Genomic DNA, 21,686 nt, shown 5'->3' with positions numbered 1-21,686 from the left:
TCTCCCTCAGGCCTTGGCTGAGATAGAGAGCTATGGAAAGGTCACAGGTTTTGCCATCAACTTCCGGAAGTCAGCTGCTATGGGAGTGGGATTGACCCCAGAAAAGCGGGAAGCCCTAACCCCACTATGCCCAATCCAATGGAAGACTAAAGGAATTAACTACGTAGGGGTCCAGATCCCAGCTAACCCGAAAGAGGTCTACAGCGCAAACTTTCCCCCACTATTCACGGACCTGGAAGCCGACTTAAAGCGCTGGGTGACACAAGAAATATCATTAATGGGCCGAATCACAGCCTGTAAAATTAACCTGCTACCGAGATTCCTGTACGCTTGCTCATCACTCCCAGTACCAATCCCAGCACCAGTCCTTCGAAACCTACAGAGGAAAATTCTCCAGTTCATTTGGAGGGGGAAAAAAGCCAGAATCCCTAAGACCACGATGCTAGGTAACGCAAAGCTTGGCTGCCTCGGGGTCCCAGACCTACAGAAGTACCAGATGGCGGCCCAGCTCACTTGCATCCAGTCATGGCAAACGCTCACTAACCGCCCCAGGTGGGTGGACCTTGAACAGGCGCAACTACCCCTTCCACTGCGCTTCCTCCCACACGTCCCACCTCCAGAATGGCGACGGTGGCGGGAAATGCTGGCAACCACCAAATACACTATCTCTGTCTGGGACAAAGCGCTGAAGCAAAAGGAGATCCCGGTGGGACTCTGCCCCTCCTTCCCGGTGTTCTGGAACCCAACCTTCTCACCCGGGCTACCCACCCAGAACTTCAAAACCTGGATCGCGGGAGGCCTGGAGACCCTAGGGCAACTCTTTGAAGGAGGATAACCCTGCAACTTTGAGCGATGTAAAGAAATCTTCCAGCTTCAGGAAAAGGACAGATTCACATACATACAGCTGCGCCACTGGTGCTCTCACCCACAGACCCACCAAGCATCCACCCGCCCCCCCACAGCTATTGAACTAATCCTTAATGATCTCCCAGCCCGGGGGAAAATCTCTACCCTATATAAACACCTCCAAAAGGACTCTTCTTAACCTCCAAAACCTGGTATATGGCCCAATGGGAGGCGGATCTGGGTCACCCCATAGAGGACCAATTATAGGTGGACATTTGGTCCCGGGCCCACTCTTCCTCAGCATGCATCACAAATAGAGAATGCGCCTATAAGATCCTCCTCCATTCGTACTACCCTCCCCTAAGACTCCACCACATGAATCCTACGCTCGACCCAAAATCCTGGAGACAATGTGGCCAAACAGGATCCTTCTTTCACATTTGGTGGTCCTGTCCTAAAGCCCAAACCTTCTGGAAACAATGCTTGTTGACTATTGCAGACATTACTCTGACAAGGCTACCTCTAGTCCCTGAACCCATTCTCCTTGAAGCTCTGATTCCCAGAATTTACCCAAGATCTGGACCTAAAGCCAAACTGCTGTCTCAATGCTTACTGGTGGGCAGAAATGTGGTAGCCCGCACATGGAAAACTACTGAAGGCCCTCACATGCCCTTCTGGTGGGTGAAAATCTGGGATATTCTAATCGCAGAAAAGGTGATAGCAGCCGGGCCAGGTCTCCTTTACCGCTTGCAATACATTTGGGGCCCGGTTTTAGACTTTGACCGAGACTTTCCAGCCCTGACATACAAGCCCCAATTGGCTAGGAGAACCTTAAGCGATGGGGACCACCAGCAGGGGCAGGAAGAAGGGAATTACATCCAGAGGGAGGGAGGGGAGGGCAACAAAATGTACTGCTCCCATGATGCATGTCATGTATGATCAAACTGTGTATTGTTATACCCTGCCTGTTTAAAATAAACACATTTAAAAAAAAAAATACGAAAACTACCTAGTTGCCAGCTCCCTATGCGAGAGGTGCCGCCTGTTTATATGCCACAGCAGGCTATGCTTGATGCTTAGGGAAGCCCTGTCCTTGATAATCAAGGGAAGCCAATCATGCAGCCCTCTAAATATGATACACAATTTGTTCACATACCATGTTCTAGGCACAAATGTAATGCATTAAAACAGACAATCCCTGACATTAACAAAAATCATACAGGGTTTTATAAAGAATTAGAGGCCGTTTTGAATACCTCTGTCTTCACCTGTAGGGCTTTGTAAAATTTGTTCTTAGTCATTTTGCCATCAGATATTTGGACATCAATTAGGAATGTCACTGACCCTGTGACTTTGGGGAAGACATGGGATGAACTTTTTCAGCTTGATGCTAACAGGACAGCCGGCACAACGCCTGCACCCGCAATACTTAGCCTTCCCAATATGATAGCTGTACAGCTCAAAAGGGTGGTGCCTGAGAAAAAGGTTAATTAGGATAAGCTGGTCGTATGTGTACAGAATAAAACTGAAGGGGTAACTGAATATTTTAATAAGTTTGAGCAAGTATTTATTGATTTTTCAGGACCAGAAATGACTACACCGGCAGGGAAACAATTATTTGTAGATACATTTGTCTGACAATTGTTACCTGAAATTAGTGTTCTTATAATGCACTCACTGAGAGTGCTTGGCAGACTAAAACCCTCTCAGACATTTTGTATATGGATCAATATTATGAAAACAGAGTAAATGTGGAGAAAGAGAAAGCAGAAAAGAAGAGAGTGGATCTTCAAACAAGAGTGTTAATACAGCAAGTTCAACAGGGAATGAGGGGAGGGCCTCTTATTGGCTCAGGAGGAAGAGGTGTTGGTCCATTTGTACCATTTTCACCGCCAGGGCCTAAACAGTGTGCATATTGCAGACAGGAGGGCATCTAGAGCGCACAGTGTCCAGCTTTGTTGAATTGGGGAGGCGGAATGTATAAAGAAGGGGAAGAGGACATCAGTGTAAGGGAAAATTCTCAGCAGAAATGTGCTAATTTCCCTTACTTTTTGAGACCCCAGCAACTTTGCTGGATTTCTAGGACTTACATTTTTACCTGGAAAGAGTGTGTACCTTTTTTCCCACTATTTCATGTATTTTGATAGGTGTTTTACTTTTGTGTTCTTTGGATATGGAGTTTTAGACAAACTCCATAGGCATCATCTTTTTCTTGTGTGTCACACAGCACCTTCAGTGCAGTGGCACAGGGATGTCTTTCAGACTTCCCAAGGTTTAAATACCTTCTCTGGGACTGACTACTGCCTCCCAGAGCATCAAAAGTTAAATTGACTTTGTTAGTCTTTTTAAATTCATAGACCCAGCACAACCTATATTCCTATAGAATGCTGGAGGGATTGCCTAGCATCCCCTATGTCTAAACACTCATGTAACAGTCATATATTACCCTTTCCTCTTGAAATGGCTGGTGGCAGTGGTTTTAGAATTAACTACCATGATTTTACCCGACAGCGAACACCGGTAGCTAAAAATCGAGTCAGCCATGTTTTTCAATAAGGCACCTAAGACCCCTCTGTAAAAACAGACTCTGGTCATCTTTTTTTGCCGTTTCCTTTTGGAAAGGTCCTTCTAGTGTTTGTCTCTGTTCGCCAAACCAGGTTTGGTCCCTTTGTTCATTGGCCTTTGGCGGGCTTCAGTGCTGAAGCCCTCCTCTGGTGCCTGAGTGTCAGGGGTGGACAGGATGTGAGGGAGGTGCCCGAAACTCCCTGTTCTTACTGTCCGGCAAAGACAGCCACCCTGCTGGGTGAGTGACTGCTAGGCTGGAATGAATGGGAGAAACTGTTTAAAAGCAGGTCTCTGGGACTTGGAAGGCAGAGTCAACCACTGGAATGAAAGAACCAAAGAGGAGCTGAAGGAAGACGACTGCTGCAACTCCTGGACCATTGGTTTGCCCGGTGAAGCCCTGCTGCAGGTCCGAATTGCCTGAAACTCCCTCGACAGAGAAGCCCCTTCAAGGACGACTATTTCTCTTGAGCTGGTGGGAACAACCAACTCGCAAGCCACCTGGAAACCGTCTCCATACTGGTCGAATTTTCTTCAGAGTGCTATTGAAAACCAGATAGCCAGTGAGAAGGATACCAGTTTGTGGACTTTAAGGCACTCACACCTTAAAACCAATGTTTAGCCAAGCTTGTGGAACAGTGAGATCTGAAGGAACTGCCAGGAACAACTGACTCAGCTACAGCTTTTCTTCATCCATAAGGTACTGTGCAAATGCGGCTTGGAAATCATTTCTGCCAAACTTTCCCAACTTTGGAGTCTTGTTCGCTCCTAATCCGACATATAACTCTTTTTCTGGCAAACTACTTCTAAGAACATTGGCAAAGACTTAACCGTTTACTACCAGAACTGTGCTTTGGCCCAGGCCTATTGAATTGAACTGCCTCTTGTTGTGAACTGAAACTATTTGCCCTGCCACTGAAAGTAATTGTGTTTTGATTCTTATAACCTTTGTCTTTCTACCCCTTTTGAAAGTTACTGAAGTGCCATTTTTCTCCTACTTCAGGGGTGCCTAACTTGTTCAGAAACTTATTGGTTGAGTACTGTAGTGTATTTTAGTGTGATATTGAGCTGCTTCTTGCTAGTGCAATGTGTAAATAAATGTTTGTTATTTTACCAAGAAACCTTGAGTAAGTGTTTGGCTGAACTACTGTGATTGCAAGTCCTTTGTGGGACATCTTGTACTGCTCACATCCCTCTTGTGATAAGTCTGGCTGCTCAGCCACTGCTACCACATAACTGTGTAGTACAGGCTTGTACCAAAGGTGATATTGTGCTTACACCTGTGGTGTTATTTATGATTAGTGTTCCCAAAGGGTACTGCATGTAATTCTGCCTAACAATCAGCAAGGACAGGTAGGAAGTAGGGGTGGCTGGGTACCACATGAGCCAGCGATTGGGCCTGCAGAAACTACTACAGTTCCTATTAACTCCAATGTTTTCGATAATCGAAGTGAGTCTTTTGTCACTAATCAATACAATATTGAGGATTGCTCTTGGAATTTCTCAGAATAGGACAGCCCTCAAATGAAAATGGACCCACTCCCCATCCCCGTGGATCAGTCAAGGCCCATATGCTCACATGAGTGTTGGGTGACAGGAGCATTGATTTTTAGTAGACACAGGGGCACAAAAGAGCTCCATAGATCATGCTAAGGTTCCAGATATTCCTTTGAGTGGGCATACCAATATTTCAGTAGGGTTTGCTGGAACACCTGTAGTTAGTAATGTATCGGCTGCAGTGCCTATCCTTTTAGGACCAGCAGCCAGTAAGATAGTGTTCTTATTAATTGTACAGTGTGGAGAACATTTGTTGGGGTTAAATTTGTTGAAAAAGCTGTGTGCTAATATGTATTGTACACCAGACCGAGTACACATTACAGTATGTCTGTCGAAAATGAATCAGTTCTTAGCAGAACCTTTGCCACCCGAGTTTGATAACATCCCTGATATCTTATGGGCCCTATCGGATAATGATGTTGGTCTTATGAACATTGCCCCAGTAAAAATACAAATACGACAGGGAGCAATTTATCTGCATTTTCCTCAGTATAAAGTATACCATGAAGGTTATTTAGCCCTTAAAACAATTGTCTCAAACTTCGTAAATCAACAGATCATAGAAGAAATAACGGGGAGTGTGTGTAATAGTCCAATTTTACCTGATTTAAAAAAAGGACACACAGGTCTACCATATCGTCTTGTTATTGATTTAAGAGTGATTAATGAAATTGTAGTACCTCAGTTTCCAAAAGTTCCATACATTACTACCATTCTCCATTCTTATCATGATACTGCCATTAACAGAATATTTTTCAGTAATTGACTTAAAAAATTGATTTTTTAGTATACCATTACATCCAGAGAGCAGATTTGTATTTGCTTTCTTCCTTGGTGGGAGAGCGTATAATTTCACTAGAATACCACAAGGTTATACCGAAAGTCCAAGCATACATAATTGGGCACTTAAGGAGCAGTTGGATTCCTTGAAATTGCCTGAATCTGTTACATTGATTCAATATATTGATGATCTTTGAAGACATTTCAGTATGGTATACAGGAGGTAGCATATCTTGGGTACCAAGCTTTTGGAGTAGCACATCATTTCAGAAAACTATGGGTGGAAAGGGCATTTTTGACATCACATGGAACTAAGATACAGCATGATTCCTTAATATTACGATTTCTGTCATCTCTAACGCTACCAAAGAAACTAGCAATAGTTAAATGTGCTGCCCATCAGAAAATAGTCACTGAAATTCATAAAGGTAATGATTCTGCTGACTCTCGAGCTAAGCAAACAGCGTTAGATTGTACCTCGGGATGTATAATGCTGAGACTATTAGAAGGATTTAGGATGTATGGAGGAAACCTCTGTTATCATTAAAGAGATATAAGCAATGGCCACAGAAGAGGAAATAAGGGCGAGGAAAGACAGCTTTGCTATACAGGATGAAGAGGGGTGTTGGGTCACAGGGTCTAAAAAACAATGTTTGTTACCTAATGCCTATGTACCTCTGGTTCTGCGTATGACCCACGGATCCGCCCACATACATGCTAAAGCTATTTATAAACAATTGGAAAATGTTTGGTGTAATTCATTGATTACCGCAACAGCTGAGAATGTGGTTAGGGACTGTGTAATATGCCTAACCCATAATGTAGCTTGAGGGCATGCGGTCTCTGCAGGACATTTTTACCCTCCTACTTTCCCATTTGAAGTGTTGCATTTTGACTTATTAAATTAGAAAGATGTAATAATTTGAAATATGTATTAGTTGTAATTTGTGCATTTAGCAAATGGGTAGAGGCTTTTCCCTTGAAAGATAATACCACCATCGCCACTGCAAAAGTTGAAAGAGTATTTTCTCAGATTTGGAATACCCAAGGGTAATTTGGTCTGATAATGGACCCCACTTTATTGCAGAAGTAATACAAAATGTGTGTAATGGATTGCATTTTAAAGATCAAATTAGCTAAAATATGTGCTCACACAGGACTTAAATGGCCAGATGATTTACCTTTTGCATTACCTTTAGCATTACTCTCTATGAGGGCTACAGCTGCGTCCAAATCAGGGTTTATACCCGTATGAAATTGTTATGAGCAAACCAGCTAATGTTTGGGGTGCTCCTAGACCATGATCATTGAAGGACATTGAGCACACACTGCTTGTTGATTATTGTACTTAACTGACTGAACAATTGCATTCTATCCACCAGCAGGTGAAGGATCGCTTGCAGGACAATTTGCGAGAAGGAATCGGGTGAAGCCTGGCAACCTGGTAATGGTCAAGAACTTTCAGTGAAGCACTGCACTGGAACCACATTGGTTAGGACCATACCAGGTGTTGATGGCCAACCAAACTTCAGTTCGAGTAGAGGGGAAGAGGCATTGGATCCACACTGCTCAGATAAAATTGGTTTCTTTGTCCTCACCCTCTGATGAACATCATCCTCCTTCATCTGAAATAAAGGATACTTGCACCCCTGTGAGTCTGTCAAAATCTGAGATAAAGTCTTCAATACAGACACCCATCTGGTTCGAGGATTATACTATCCCAGGATCAATCAGATATGATCTAAGAACTAGGAAAGAATAGGAGTGCCCACTGGAAACCTACAAAGTGCGGATCTGGTACTGAGGTCAATCTGTGCCCACTGGAAACCTGCAAAGTGCAGATCTGGTACTGACGTCAATATGTGCCCACTGGAAAACTACAAGTGCAGGTTTGATATTGGGGCAGCCTTGAACCTACACAATATCAGTGTACCCTGATCCCTGTGCACACCAGGAGGTAACGGGGTATCAAAGGGATGAAGAAAACCTGCATTAAGGAGTTGCATCCACTTGGTGCTCAAATTTGAAGGAAAAATAATGAAGTGACTTTACCTTCTTGCTCACAAAACCCATGGACAAAGGAAGAGCAAATAGTAATATTGACATTTTGTACAATGTTAGTGGTAGAACTTTCTGCCTTTTTCTTGTTCCTGCCCTTTTCTTGTTCCTTGAACATGATTCTGTGCATCTTTTAAAGAGACTTCTTCCCAATGACACTGAAGTTACTACCAAGCTCCCTTTTACCCCTCATGTCTTAACCCATACTCATCACCCTTTGGATGTAATTCAAAGATATGGTTTTCATAAGAATTCATATGTTCAGGTTTTGGATAAAGTTCAAAAAGCTATTAATAGAACAAATAGTTGGCTTTGTTCTCATGTTCCGCAGAGTGGAGATGGCGCAGGGATACCCTATTATGCAGTCCCAGTTAATAGATCAATATTGTGTGCTGTACTTTCTTTGTCTCATAGTAGGTTGATAAATGATTGGGACAGAGCACGAGATAGAATTATTATTATGATGATGGAAGAAATGCAAATTCCGGATTTAATGGACATAGATATTGAAAGTTCAACCGATTTGGGCAAAAAAGACTTAGCTTAGGTCAAAAGGAGGGTTTGTTAGAATATAATAATAATATGCATCTTTCTTAGCCCTAAGCTAATCCCTTTTTGTGATCAAAATCCTGTTCTTTTAGAAATATTCAAAATGGCGTTGCATTCGTCAGTCATTAAGTAGAAACAATATAGAAATGTGTTCATGGCTTCCTCTGTCAGTCATTACAAGAAAAGGCGGGGCCGCACAGAGGGCATGTGTCAGTTGCCTGGCCTTCACCGATAAACCCAAGTTAAATAACATTAAGGACAGGTCCTCCTATTCTGTGAAGTAGGCAAGGGTGTTCCAATATGGATCCATTCTCTTTACTAAATGTTATGTAAAGACTAAGCAGAGTCATAGTGCCCAATTCATAGAATCCTGCACAGTAAATGCGCAAGTGCCGCTGCAAGAAGGAGCGTGCGCCAGCCGTGGTGCAGAGAATCAATTGAGCCCCACGCGTATTCATGGATTTCCCAAGGCATCAGTAACTGTGGCGCAAACAACACCAAGCTGCGCCAGTAACACGCCCCCACATGCAGTAAATAGCAAGTGAAATGCCTAACATGGCGCAAGCCCCTGCACCATCCCTGGACCAGCATACAGTCCCCCCAAGCCAAATCGTGTGAAAACTCAGCGCGTTCCCCGTCCGCACCACAGAGAAATCATGTAAAAACTCAGTGAGTACCCCGTCTGCACCCCAGCCAAATCGCGTGAAAATGCAGTGCATACCCCATCCGTACCCCAGCCAAATCACATTAAGACTCAGCGCGTACCCCGTCCGCATCCCAGCCAAATCACATGAAAACTCTGCATGTACCCCGTCCGCACCCCAGCCAAATCGCATTCAAACTCAGCGCGTACCCCGTCCGCAACCTATTCGCTCCAAAACAACCTGTGATACCCGCACAAATCCACAGGAAGCAGACCCCTCCTGACGGAACACCCACACCCCATCCCCCATCGCCCTGGCCTGCAGGAAGCCCAAACCCCATGGGACACCCCAGCCCCATTTACCTCAGCCTGTAGGCAGCCCCCACTACATGGGACACCCCTGCTCCTTTCCCCCAACATGCAGGCAGCCCCCTGCACATGGCACCCCCGACCCATCATCTGTGACGATACCCTACAGGCAGCCCCCACTACATGGGACACCCCAGCCCCCATCACCCCAGTCTGCAGGCAGCCCCCACTACATCGGACACCACAGCCCACATTACCCCAGCCTGCAGGAAGCTCCCACTACATGGGACACCCCAGCCCCTTTCACCCCAGCCTGCAGGCAGCCCCTACTACATGGGACACCCCAGCCCCCATCACCTGTGACACAACCCTGCAGACTTCCCCCTCCAGACCGGACATGCTGGATGCAGACATCATGACACATGTACACTCCATCGATGGTGTGTCGAGCACCTTGACTGCCGTTTAGTGAAACCACCCAGTACCTCCTGTCAAAAAATATCCTGCAAACATAAACAAATGCATACACCTGGGACACATCCTTGAGTGTGGCAGCTGCTCAAACACAATTGCTGTCTGCAACCATATCCCAACATACACATCACACAAGTGAATGGTAAAGTGAGGCCCTGCAGTCCATGTGACAAAGTCATGTCAATAATTGCTATATAGAAATAGTCACACAGTGACAGATTCCAAAGCACCCTCAATGTGGGCCACATGAACAGAGGCGTGTCACAGCCTGAGCCTCAATGAGCTGACATTACCAGAGCACAGACCCAATAAACACATTACTGTTCCTCCCATGTGTGAAGGACATGACATGACATCCTATCAAATGACATGTCATTAATAATTCACATATACACAAGTGTAAGAAGCCGCTAAGAGTCCGGGGAGGCAGAAGACAGTGACGACAGAGACACCCAACTTGGTAGGGCAGGTGACATAGAGAGGGCGCCAGTGCATGGTAAGTGGGGAGGGAGAAAAGGGGGTTTGAGGAGGGTGCAGCGCAGTACATGTGAAGGACATTATAACAAAAAATTAAAATTAAAGATAATATCGAAATTGTGCCCAGCTGGTGTCAAGTCCAAGCCTAAGTGCAGACATCAGGTATGAAGTGCAGGTAGGATTGCTGTTGGCATACATAAAAACAGTAAAATGTTGGGGCAGCCAGGGAGACAGTGCGGGTGTGAAAGTGGCATGCAAGGGGACTTTTCCCCAAGTCCACAGTGTAGCCAGGTGACCAATGCATATTCAGACAGTTTATCAGGGCAGAGTAGTACCAAAAGCACAAGTAAAAAGGAATGACTCAAGTTCTGAATGAGCACATGACAATTAGACAGTGCGCTAGCCACCAAGACTGCCACATTGGTCTGCCAATGTGTACAAACAGATACATTGCAATATAGACTGCCAGTGCAAGATGCCCAACAACACCAGAAACAATGAAAACAGCACAAACACATGCTGGCGAAGGGCAAAGCACGACATGTGCGTTACACTGCATCAAGCAAATCCTGCAGAAAAAACGTGACCATTTTATACTCCCATCAGTCACCCCACCCACCACCCTCCCAAACACAGTGAGGACCAATACACACTGATGCTGCACATCTGAAAGCCAATGACACCGGACGTGCACACCCAAACTTCCCCTTCACACACATCCACTGGTCAAACACATGTGCATATGTCCCACGCAAATGAATAGCAAACATGACACATGCAGGCAAGTAAGCACACACATGAACAACAATGGTCATTACCACAGACAGCAAACCGAGTAACAAAGCCGCAAACTGGATAAAAAAAGTCAGAAAAACAATTACTGTGAGTAAACAAAATAAAATATATTCTCCAGTTGTATTATGTTCATACACACGGCAAATAATAAAGCAAAATATGTACAATAAGAAACAAAAATAATGTTAACATGTCCAAAATAAACTTCAAATATGTACATGGAAACCTAAAAAGAAAGAAAAAAATTCCATGTCCATAAAAGTCTTCTACAACTATAATGAAAAAGAGAAAAAAAACATTCCCGCATGGTGAGCACAAAGTTTTAAAAAACAAGTAAACTATGTACAAATAAACATGGAGCAAAGTCCAAAATGAACTCCAAATCAAGAACACAAATGAAAACTAATTCAAACTATAACAGCTATGTACAAAAAATTGAGTAAAGTCTGAAAACTCCAAATAATAAAATAAAAAAGGAATCTTATGACTAAAGAACTATTCACAAAAGCAGCAGACTAGTCCTTCTCCTCACCATTCTCCCTCAATGTCTCAGCCAGGGCATCATCGAACACTGTGTCCACTACCCCTAGGCCGGCCTCCGCTCTCACCTCAAGGGCTTACAGGGACTCCAACGTGGTCCTCTCCATCTGCTCCCACTCCCTGCAAGTCTCATTGAGGACCTCAGTCCGCCTCTCTGCCCGACGCAGTGAAACCTCCGCCCTGGCCATGGTGAGTCTGGTGTCCCGTGCCCGATGCCGCTCTGCCCCGATTTGCTGCCCCAACCACTCCGACACGGAAGACATCCTTTGGCAAAGGTCCATGTTTGCATCCTGCCTGATGCCCGATACCTGCCTCCCTGAGATGGTATGCGCCAAGTGCTGTAACCTCCTACTCCGAGGCTGCTGCTTCCAAATTGTTCAGTGCCTGCTCCTTAAGGACAGCCTCTGGGCTGATGGCATCACCTGGGGCTGTCGTGAACGTGCCCTGCTCCTTGGTGCCTGCTCTCCCTCCATTGCCACACCTCCTGTCGTTGGCTGGATCAGCATGGTGACCACCTCAGATGATCCAACATCGACTCCCAACTCGGGCTGGGTTGTGATCTCCACCAGACGGCCTGCCGTAGGTGGAACAGGTACACAGGGGGCCCTAGTGGTATCTGGGCTGGAAGGCGGCAGGGAGGATGACTGGCACATAGAGGAGGAAGATGAGGATAGGTGTCACATAAGTATGCAGCCCACGCACCCAATTCGAGACAAGGAAGTGAGCTAGCCAGTTCAGGAGACGCCAGACATCATTGCGACGATGTGCAAGCACATGATTGGAAGCTTGCACATCATCACGAATGGTGCCTGTATGACCCGTGATACAGGCTAGCACCGGTTCCAGCCTTTCTCGAATGACGAGATCCACAGGCATTGGTGTTTCGGTTTGAGTGGAAACATCCGCCACCTGCGGATGGGTCTGGCCTGGGACATGCCCACAGGTGCATACTGGTGCAATCGCTGGCCCGGGGGCAGGATTAGGCCTGGGCACAGGCACCTCCACAGCAACCTGCACTGCTTCCTGCCCCTGAGTCTGGACTGCACCAGTCACACCCACCTCATCACCCCCGCCGGTCCCCATGGACTGAGCTGATGTGTCCTCCTCCTCCTCCCCCACCAACCTGGATGCCACCCCAGTGTCTTCCACAGTGGATTGCCCCTGTGTGAGCTCACCTGTACCTCCTGCTGCCAAGGAGTCCACGACCACCTTCGCCCTCTTGGACCTCCCCTCAGCAGCTGCGGCCGATGTCTCTGATGCGGCACCAGTCTCCTCGCTCCCCAAAGATGAAATTACCTGGGGGCATGACTGGGCCTTGCGTCTGTGCCTGGTGGATGCATCCCTGCTGCCTTGCGCCACAGCACCTTCTATGCCCTCTTCTTCCAATTTCGCTGTGGATAGGGAGACATAGAACACAAACATCAGAGTACTGTACCTATGTGTGTTTGGCACAAAACCGATGCACACGAAGTGCACTGGCAAAGGTCACAACCATCATCACCCTTCACAACACACAGGTACGTGCAATTTACACACATGCACATACATGTCTGTCCTTCACAACAGACAATAACATCCTTAGACACGGCACTGTCAGCACCTACAAATTGTGCATGCTCCTCACATGCATCATGGGACATACAAATATCATTCACACACATCACCTGCCAGTCCTGAAGCAGGGTGTCAATTGTGCAGCAAGAGTCAAGTACACATTCAAATGCTCCTGTAACATCCATCAAGGAGCTCTCACACGGCCATGTCTCAGCCACATGTAAGCAACCACGTGCACATCGTAACATGCTGCATCACATCATGCATTGCAACAGTAACACTGTTGGTATCACACATGCCTCAATGGACAAACATGCAGCACTGTCTGGGACATGCACACATAATTCCGTACAAGAGGCATACCTGCCATAAGGTCAAGGTGCACACTTCAACCGCACATCAACATACACATGAACTGTTGAAGGCACCAACACATGGACACTTACCAGTCGACTCCAGATGGAGCTGCAAATCCATGACCCGGGCGTGCAGCGCTGGGTAGAACTGCTCCAGGACCCACATGTTTGTGCTTTTCAACCGGCCCCGGTGCCCCCCTTGGTTGACACCAGCCTGGAGGAAGCGCTTGGCCTTGTTCTGGGTCCTGGCTTTGAAGTCCTCCCAGCACTTGTGCACATGGATGTAGTCCCGGGGTCCCACTCCCTCTGCGTTGATGGCACCCATGATCTCGGCCCAGATCATCTTCCGCCCTTCCTTGCCGACTTGCACTGGTGGGTTGACAAGGGTATCATAATGCCGCAGGTCTTGCTCCACCAGGATGCCAACGTCTCAGGCACTGAAGCTGACAGCCCTCGTCCTCACTGCCGGGGGATTGTCACTTGCCTCAGATGATGTTTGTCCAGACATGGCAACCCCGAGGTGGTGTGGGTGGGCAAGGTGGTCCTGTGGAGCGGTGGTCTGGCACATTGGGAGTCTTCTGGATCAGCAGAGGTGGTCACAGGTCTGACGACAGGAGCACTTGCAATGGCTGTACAGCAGGCACTAAAATTGCAGGGCACATGGGCAGCAGGCACACACAGTGGGTGGGCAGTAGCAGATGGCTCGTAGGAGGCAGCTCAGGGTATTTGGAGGCAGGTAAATTGGCAGGTAGGCAGGAGCGTGGATCTTCCATGTTACTCACATGGGCAGCCGGAAACAGAGTGACTCTGCACGTGCGGAAACAGCATGTTAGTGCGAACTTAGAGGAAAGGGCCTAAACGCATAAATTACATGACACGCACTGAACGTTGGGTGCTCACATACAGTATCTGGATAAAGTAGTGCGTAGGAGACATCACACGCTTGTGCGAGTTATAGCAGACAGACACGTGAACTTCGGAGATAATAGCGTTTCCACGTGATCTAGATACTGCGACAGTGCAAGCTTTTTGTTTTAGTGTAGGATTTGCCTCCGTGCACACACGCATGTACTTTTCCTTTTTTTGTGAGGCTAACAGTGAGTCGTGTATGCATTTTGCATACTGTGGGTGCCCCTGCGTGTCACGTACCCCCATTCTTAACGTCACAGTACCTTATGTGTCCTTCGCATATGCATTTTTTGTGTTGCTGGGTACCACAGCGTACTGCAAACCGTTTATTCCTTACACGTGAGCTACCAAGGGGTTGCGTACACCTATCTTTCATTTTTGGGTTGCCTGTGCATTACGCGTCCCATTTTCTTTCTCCCCAGGGGTTACATTGAGCCTTACTGGAGCACACTAGTACGTTTGACATCACGTACACTTCAACCTCACTGAAATTGGCCAGGACAATTGATAGATGTGCCTCACATTGCACTAATCCATCATTGCCATGAGGGCAACAAGTGGGAAGGGTGGCAGAGGGGGCCGAGGTGGTGGAGTTGGCCGAGGTGTCCGAGGTACCCGGGGCAGTGCAGGTAGAGGTACGCCCCCCACCCAACAGGATCAGGGAGATGCAGCTGATGCTGACATCCCCAGCACCCAGGGTCCAGGAGCAGCAGGGTCATCTGCTGTCCACACCAGCCAGGGTCAGGAAGCTGCAGGGGCAGCTGCAGCCCCCACCACCAAGGCTAAGGGTCCCCCAGCCAGGCCTGTAGTGGTCACAGTCCTGGTCCAACGAGATGCAGGGGCAGATGTTGTTGTGTCCAAGGAGAAGGGACGTGCAGTGAACAACCTGGCATCAGCACCCAGATACGGCTACCTGTAATGCAACCTACTGTCCCAGCATCAGTGGGTGGTGCCATAGCCCCGTCCGCCAGCCCCTACTGACAAAAGTGTTACCAGCCTTACACAGGCTCTGCTTGACCTTGCAAGAAGGCGAAGCGTGCATTAGCAGAACAGGCTCAAACCCAACGCATGGCACAGGAGACCCACACGTCGAGGAAGAGGAGCTTCAATGATGAACTCCAAATCCTCTTGGACTATGTGCAGGAACACAAACGTGACATGCTCGTGCAGGCAGGGAGCACACATATGCCTGCTCAGCATATGGCCCACTGGCAGCGTGTCATGGATAGAATCAACGCCTTGGGCAATGAGAGGCGTACCGCTCCTGAGGTAGTGAAGCATTGGAATGACCTTCGGCGCCGAGCCAAAGAGAAGCTGGCTGCCAACTTCGCCTCTACTCTGGTGACTGGAAGTGGGTCACCATGAGAGGACGATGAACTCACTCCACATAAAGAGCTCATTAGTGATATGATTGATTTGGAGCAGATCCAAGGCGCGAGAGACATGCCAAATTATGAGGAAATGTCCGGTGAGTGGTGAAGCATGTGCATCCAGTACATGTGTATGTTGATTGAATGAAGTGTTAAGATTGTCTGGCAGTTCTGCCTGCATTTCCGTGACTGCCATGGGTACACCATGTCATGGTGGACTGACACGGGCTTGTAGTACTGCAGACTGCATACAAACAATGTGCTACACACCGTGACAATCCTCATAACCACACCTGATCCCTCCTTTCATGTCACTCTCTGCCCAGCCTCTCTTGGCCCTCTTCCTGCTCCAACCTGTGATGGCGGATAGCCTGGGATCATCTTCCACTCCACAATAGCCTTCTCTCCTCACATCTCTGATGTCTCTCAGAAGTCACCCTAGCAGCTGCACCACATCAGGGGTATTCTTCCTTTCCTCTCCTTCCCCAAGCAGCTCCCTGTCTCCAGAGGACTGGTCATTCATATGCTGGCCTACTGCAACGGCCTCTACCAAGATTTCGGTGCTTCTACTCTCTTCCCTCTGCAACTGATCCAGTACAGGCCTGTGAGAATTGTCCTTTTGTCTTGGGGTCAGGTATTGTTTCTCCCCAGGACTGTGATGATGGTACTGGCTCCCAGTGGCTACGACTGTTCAGTTCCAAACCCTGTGCATTGTCCACAAGGCCTTATTGGTCCTGGGGCTGCAATTCTTTCAACTTTATCTTCCAAATTCACTTCCTTTTCATGGTCTTAAATCATCCCTCTCCTAGTCCCTTCCAGACAGTAGCTTCTCCTAGCAATGAGTTGGTGGTTAATGTCTATCTTTGGCTGAGGCCTCCCTCTGGTACAGCCTACCTGCCTCAATGGAACTGGAGGTGAAACTTCTCTGGGTCTGGAGGCACATCGGATGCTTCCTCGTGTGTTGTGCTTTCTCTCTTCCCCTCCCCTGATGCAGTCCTGGATGGCTGAGAGAATGCACTAGTCACCTGGCCACACTCTGATCTCTGACACCGGCCTCTGAGCCACCAGTTGAACCCATGCACTGCCTCACTGGTCTCCCCCACACTTGGGGGCTGTCTACTGTATCCCTACAACACATTACCAGCAATTGACACCTGATGTCTGCACTTACCCTTCCAAAGCCACCAGCCCACCTCATTTCTGTTACTGATTATGTGGTTATATTTTATTTTGTTGCCTTTCCCATGTACTTCACTGCCCCCTCCCACTTCCAACCCCAGGTCTCCCCTTTCACCGTGCCTATTCACTTGCATGATGTCAATGTGACCTGGCATCATGGGATGGGTGTCTCTGGCTTCACTCTGTTCCACCACCCTTGCTTCGTTGCACCTTGTGACACGTGTGTGTTTTCCATTTTTGATTTCCATGTAATGTCATGTCACATCCATTGAACATGGCTCGGGGAAAGTAGTCAGGAAGTTCCATCTCATGCTGTTTGCCAGTCCAGGCATGGCTATGCTACGTGGCATCTGTGTATTTGCATCAGTGATGTTGTTGACTGAACTATGCTAGTCAGGTGCTTGTGTGTGAAGCAGATGCTACGTACCATGCACTACATGTGGTGTTGAGCCCTTCCACACGCATCCATGGCTGCTTTCATGCTACCCATCCCTTCCATTAGCACTGCATGCATGCGGGAGTGTGTGACATGAGTGACATGGCATGTTAATGTGTTGCAGGACAACATTGTGATAGCTATGTGTGTGGGCTATGCTATTTACATGGGTCTTCATTCTTTTATGTCTGTGTGCAGGTGATGTGGCGCTGGATGTAGAGGAGGAGGTGGAGGTAGAGGAGGAACAGGATACTGAGCTGGTTACTTTGACAATGACATGTTAATGTACATGACTTTTTAACAACTATGCTTTTACATTATTCTTTATACACCATATATAGTAACCTTAGCTCCCCTTTATTTTCCACAGGGGACTCCTTTCCATGGCTCCATGAAGAAGGCTGTGACCCACTGAAAGCCGAAACGTCCTGGGACACCTTCACCCTCTTGTGGTGTTGTTAGGTCCCCTAAAAACCTTAGTTTAGATTCACTTCAGTGACGTCGATCCATTATTTTGGTCACCCTTTAGCCTGGCTATGTTAGACCCCTCCAAGGTCTTCATTTTAGAGGAACAATAAGTTATGTAGTTCGAATTTGGTTAGATGAACTTGTTTAAAACCTGCTATTAAAAACATGGTCTACAATGAGAAGAACAGAATGTATTAGAAGCAATAAGATGTCTTTGTATTTGTGTCTCTCTATCACTGTATCCATGCAGCATGTTTATGCATCAATTTGTTTTGGGCTTTGATCTATGCTTACCGCTTACATTTGTTTGAATTGTGGTCTGTTAAATGGGCGGAATAACAGTTACCTAATAAAAGCTGCTCTTCCCCTCGTAAACAAACTAGCACATGTGGATTATTATTCTCCTTCATGTACACCTACCCTAGGATATGCATAAATAGTGCCACCGAAGGGTAGTGGATACTCTACAACGTTGACTTGCAATAAATAAGTTGCGATTAGCTCTGACTCCTACAGCCAGGACAATACCCCTTTTCTGTACACATTTATTTATAGCCCTTAGTACTGGGTCTGTGTTGGGCTCTCCCTCCTGTGTATAGCCCTCACAGGGCCAGTCAGTGTTGGTACACCCATCTGTAGTGGTTACGGCTGCAGGGTCATGCTGCACAGTATTGGCTCCTGGTCCTAAGACAGCTGATCAAGGGAGGGATGCAGTCCTGCAGCCACAGACAGTGGCATCACATCAAGGGCCAGGTTCCCTTGGGCCAGGCAGGCATGGGGTCCGCCAACGCGGTGGCCGTGTAGCAGCTGGCGATACTATGTGGGAGCAGTCCATGTATACTGTTACACAACAACAGGGTGCTTTATATGAGATGTTGGCTCAGGGCGTGGATAGGGTGGCCAATTCCATGATCCCCCCAGAAAGACAGGTGGAGCACCAGCTGCAGGCATTGCGGTCCACATGCCGCTCACACAGGCTGCATATGGAGGCCAGCAACAGGATCCGATGGGTGGATCTGAGGGCTCTGCAGGCATTTCTGGTTGCAGAGGGTAGGGCCCACTGGGACGCCCTGAGGCAAGAGTTTAGCTGGCACACTGGCAGCGCTCGAGGCAGCCCGCAGTAGACGGGCTGAACAGCAGATGCAACTGTTGACTCGTACCATCTCTGAGGAACTCTGTGCATCCTGTGAGGTGTCCCATGCGGACCTCCGAGCCATCATGTTGCAGATGCATTCATCTCAGTCCTGCATGGCCGCTGCCATGGAGGACCAGGACAGGGCTATGTGTGGTGAACCTCCCTTACCACTACCACCTTCTACTGCTAGACCAGAAGGTGGTAACAGCAGCGACAGCTCTCCCGATCCATCATAGCCGTGCGGCCCATGAACCCATGGAGATTTTTTTTCTTCTCAACATCCACATATGTGGGCGTTGACATGCATCCTGCCCCTCTACCCTCCTGGGTGGCCCCCCTACCTTTAGTCCACCATAGGCATTTTTGATTTTTGTTTACTTGTTTTTCCCCTTCTGAACCTTGGTTACTTTACTTTCTATTTTACCCTGTTTATTTTATTTGCCATTCTTGTGTCCTCACTTGTGTATATATTGGTCCTTAGTTGCGAGATAGACTGCTGGTGTTCCCAGCAGGCAATGTCTGCACCTAACCTTACCTTGTCTTGCCTGTGGTCAATTGTGAATTTATGTGAAAGTGTGTTTCTTTGTGTGTCATCCGAGGGCATCCACTGTAGGTTACAGCTGGACCTATACTGGCTTGTCTCGTGTTGGTACACTCCTTGTTTGTGCTTTAGGGTCCAGACACATATGCCACTCCTGCTTCCCCTTTCCATGGGCTCGCAAGGAGAGCGTGTAAAAGTGACTTACACAGAGGAATTGGGCTTCCATTATATCTGTGAGCAGTCTGAAGTCCAACCTGTGTATACACCCCTGGTGGGATTCATCTTTGTTTGTCCAGTGCATGGTTATCATCCCTTTTTTGTTGGACATTGAGATACATCCTTTGTTCATGTTCCATCTTCATGAATTACCTTGCCTATCTCCAATATTGTTTGCCTTCCTGCTGTAAGTGCTCGCCTGCCACCTTTAGTTAGCAGAGCCACACAAAAACTACAAGGGTGCCCTGTGCAAGTTAGACACATTGAGGAACTTGTGCAAATATGATGAGTCACTGTCAGACAGATTCACACTTGGGTCATGTTTTTCTGGTTTCTTGTATTGGGCAATTGAAGTTCCTGTGTACATTTTGGGATGTTTTTACCCATGCATCCAAGCCCTACAATAAAACTGTGCAGTACTGGCATGGAAAACATCATGATGGCCAGAACTCCCCAGAGAGTGCACAGGGAAAACATGAAGAATAGGCTGCCACCCATTTTTGCCTATGTTGTGAGCACAGGAGGGCACTGCCTAAAACCACCATTGGGCTACGCACACAGTAGCCTGAAACCATTGGGAATGGCAATGCTGATTGCCAAAAGCAACCCAGAACTGTGGGGAATTCATTTTCTTAATCCCAAAAATGGTTGCATTACCAGTACTCACCACTTTCAGAAAGCAGGCGTTTTAAAACCACCAGACTTTTGTGTAAAACTGAACAAATGAAACAAAACCAGACCAAGGAAAGACTTGCTAAGAGGTGGATACAATGTAAAACTATATTCTGAAATGACTTGAAGGGAGTAATTATTTAATGTATAGGTACAAATTGTCAGTTTGATTTGAATGTAGAAAACTGGGAACAAAAAGTGACATTTAGCTGAAACCTGTCTTAATGAAACTGGATTCTGCCTGACAACTACCCCTGACAGGAGAAACCTGTTCAGCCACTCTTCCCAGGCCTAGCTGCATCCTGCTGCCCCTTGCCAAAAGGAGTTGTCACCTCTCTGATTAGATTAGGGGTGGAGCACCTGGGAACTGGAAGGAACAGAACAATGCAACTCCCTTGACTCAGGCAAATGTTATATTGGGGGCGTCGTAAAGTGGCTTCCTCTTAGGGGAAACTGGGAGGGGCAGTGCCTCTGCTAGCAGATGAGCTTGGGGGAAGTGGATAAACCTGTTATTCCACCATGTGATGTGGGAAGCCACACCCCTTTTTGACCAGGGCATCATTTTAAAAAGATAGATAACTCATAGTGCGGACTTGTCAGAATTATATAAGTAATATCATTATTTTTGTGATTTTTCTGTGAACATTTTGAGAAGCGTTTGGACCCTGTGGTGTATTCTGGGGGTTTGCTAGCGGAAAATAGGGTCTCACTCCAAATGTCTGCATGTTAAAATTCTGACTCTTCATCAATTAATGTCCATACTCCTTGCGCACATGTGTGTAATTTTGGGTAAATGTCTGATATTGTAAAACCAGTTAAAAGGCGCAAAATGTTGTCATTTTTGAATGCAAGCCCCCAGGAAGATCAGAGGCGGACAAGCATGGACCGTAAGGAATATATAATGTGCACATGTAATTTCAACAAATTGTATATCTGGGAAAGATGTATTTGAATCAAATATAGATTTGTGGGCAAACTGACCAGGGGACGATCCTCTGACCCATAAACAGACCTCATCATGATGACAATCCATTTCCTTCCCCCAATCATGGGAGAGGGGAGAATTGGGCCAATGAAAAGTAGCTAGGCCCAGGCACACACCCATTTTCAAAACATATAAAAAGAGACTGCTGGGACAGGTAGAGACATTCAATTCCATTTGCTGTGGAGCATGCTGACTGACGACTTCACATCCAGAGATCCAGACTTCAAAGCCATCAATCTCCAAAGACCAGAACTTTACTTCAGAACATAAAGCAA

The sequence above is a fragment of the Ambystoma mexicanum genome, chromosome 7p, assembly GCF_040938575.1.
Source record: "Ambystoma mexicanum isolate Mex_15411 chromosome 7p, UKY_AmexF1_1, whole genome shotgun sequence".
NCBI classification, from domain to species: Eukaryota; Metazoa; Chordata; class Amphibia; order Caudata; family Ambystomatidae; genus Ambystoma; species Ambystoma mexicanum.
Note: the sequence above shows the minus strand (reverse complement) of the source record.